At 47.7% G+C, this 2,717-nt stretch overlaps 1 non-coding gene across 1 annotated transcript; it reads left to right on the forward strand.

Moving 5' to 3' along the window:
- The first annotated feature begins 2,064 nt into the window (after positions 1 to 2,064).
- LOC115066836 lies at positions 2,065 to 2,170 on the forward strand. The gene has a single exon (XR_003846287.1). It is a non-coding gene; the product is annotated as a U6 spliceosomal RNA (small nuclear RNA).
- Positions 2,171 to 2,717: the final 547 nt, after the last annotated feature.

Consider the following 2,717-nt stretch of genomic DNA (forward strand, 5'->3'; position numbering starts at 1 on the left):
ACCGCTGAAGGCCCTTCCTTAAATCCTTGACAAGGTCTGGGTGGAACAGGAAGGACCATGTCCTCTGAGAGGCAGAGGTCAGGCTGTTCTTGGGAAGCTCCCCAAGCAGGCAGCTGTGTGGGTGGCCTGAAGGGCAAAGGCCAGGTGGTAGGTCAAAGCTGCCTTAGACCCTCTTGCTTTTTTATATTTTTATCCCCCTTTTGTCTTTTGAGATAGGGTCTCCCTGCAGCCCAAGCTGACCTGGAACTCGGTATCTAGACCACGCTGGCCTGGATTTTACAGAGATCCGCCAGCTTCTCGCTCTTGAGTGCTTGGATTAAAAGCGTAAACCACCAAGTCCACCTTTCCTACTTTTGAATAGACGGGTGCAGAAAATCTCTCTGTTGGAAACTAGGAATGACAAGATTCTGGGGTCCACTCCCCCAGGGAGTCTTCCAGATTCTGTCTCTGCATGTAGGCGCTCGTGGGGGTGGGGGTCCTCTCTGCCTGTCTCCCCATCGAAGTCACTGCTTGGAAATGCGGAACCAGAACTGGAGTGAAGATAGCCCAGGGCCCAGCGGGAAGCCCTGGCCCAGCCTCCCCAGCCTCCTACCCAGCATCCTAGCAGCTGCTCCCATCGCCCGCTGAGACCCGCCTGGCGCCACAGGGATCAGACCAGCTGAGGGTTCCGGGCAAGGGTGGAGGGCGCTATCCAGGGTGGAGGAGCAGCTAGCTAAACGTGGTGTGGGGATGGAGACCGGCTAAACGCAGGAGGAAGGGCGCTCCACACTCCGCAGGGCGGTGTTCCTGGCCCAAGCTCTTGGAAAGGTTCCTGGGCACGCAGCAGGCTGGGGAGGCGGCAAGAGATAAGCACCCTGGACGAGGGAAAGGGCACGGGCAGGCAGGTGGCTTGCATGCGAGCTTCAACCCAGCCTCCACCTCCCGGGGGTGGGGGGTGAGGGTTCCTGCAGCTCAGCCTCATGCCTTTCTAAGTGCTAGGCAAGCTAGGATTCTGATGTCTTAAGTAGAGTAAATGCCCCCAAGAACTTTGCACAGTACCTTTAAGTTCCCTTGGGAAGATGCCACCTTGAAGCAGGGGCTCACTATGCAGCCTAGACTGGATTCGAACTCAGGATCTTCCCGCTTTAGCCTCCCAGAAGCTGAGATTAAAGGCATACACCACTAGTCCTATAGCCACAGTACCTTTGACTGATCTTGAGTCAGACCTCTTAGGGCTCCTTCAGGGTCGGTTTCCTCATTTACATAGCAGGATGCTTGAGGAGGCCAGCATACCTGTGTGGGTATGTGTCCATCCTGAATCCCTACCTTCTTGGACTGTTTGTAAGCTGCATCCAGGTGGGAGCCAAAAACTCAGTGAAGGTATCTTTCTTTTGAATTAAAAGTATCAGGGCTGGGGAGATGGCTCAGTGGTTAAAAGCACTGGCTGCTTTTGCAGAGGGCCCAAGTTCAGTTCCCAGCACACACATGGCAGCTTAACAACCAACAACCACGTAACTCCAGTTCCAGGGGATCTGACAACTTCTTGTGACCTCCTTGGTTACCACACATGCACATGTAGGCATACACTCATACACTAATAAACAAATAAACAAATAAATAAATAATTAAAGAGCAAATGTCAGGTTGGGGTGGTGGTACATACCATTGATCCCAGTACTCTGGAGGCTGAGGCAGGAAAATCAGGAGTTTGAGGCCAGCTTGAGCTACATAGTGAGACTGTCTCAAAAGATACAATAAAGTTGGGTGTGGTGGTGCATGCTTTTAATTCCAGCCCTTGGAGGCAGAAGCAGGCATATCTTTGTGAATTCCAGGCCAGCCAGGGCTGTATAGTAAGATCTTTTCTCAAAAATAAAAACAAGGGCTGGAGAGATGGTTCAGCGGTTAAGAGCACTGACTACTCTTGCAGAGGACACGGGCTCGATTCCCAGCACCCACATGGCTGCTGCAAACCGTCCTTAACTCCAGTTCCAGGGGAATCCAAAGCCCTCTTCTGACTTCTGCGGCATTGCACAACACGGGTACACTCACTTACATGCAGGCAATACACTTATACTTTATATAAGTGTATTAAAAGTAGCACGTCTACTAAAATTAGAACGATAGAACGATATGGAGATTAGCATGGCCCCTGCGAAAGGATGACACAAATCATGAAGCCGTCCATATTTTTGACTTGATAGGACTTAATGTATATAACAGAATGCATGAAATCTGGTAGGGGGCTATGGAGGGAGTGCAGATAGGGGAGGCAGTCTAAATATGATTTAAATGAAATGAACAGAAATTCAATAAAAATTATATATTGGAGAAAAAGCAGAAAAAAATTAAATGTGAGAAAAGCAATTAAGTTTGGACATAATATAGAAAGAGACAGCTAAAAACGTTACATGAAAGCTTTGAAAGATATGCATATTTTATAGCAATCAAAAAAATATGAATTAGCTGGTCATGTGGCTCACACCTTTAATCCCAGCACTCGGGAGGTAGAGGCAGGAGGATCTCTGTGACATCAAGGACAGCCTGGTCTGCTTTTCAAACCATGAGTGATAGAGTTAAATATTCATGAATATGTTGTAAAAATGGCCCTTTTATGTAAATTATTTGCAGTATTTAATAGAGTCATTTTTAAGAACAATTTATCAAGAAAATCTATGAAAACTGACAAAAATTCTTAATATTGGAAAAATTCTGAAGTCATTAATTCCATGTTTATGCAA

This window comes from Nannospalax galili, unplaced genomic scaffold (genome assembly GCF_000622305.1).
Source record: "Nannospalax galili isolate Female #2095 unplaced genomic scaffold, S.galili_v1.0 scaffold644, whole genome shotgun sequence".
NCBI classification, from domain to species: Eukaryota; Metazoa; Chordata; class Mammalia; order Rodentia; family Spalacidae; genus Nannospalax; species Nannospalax galili.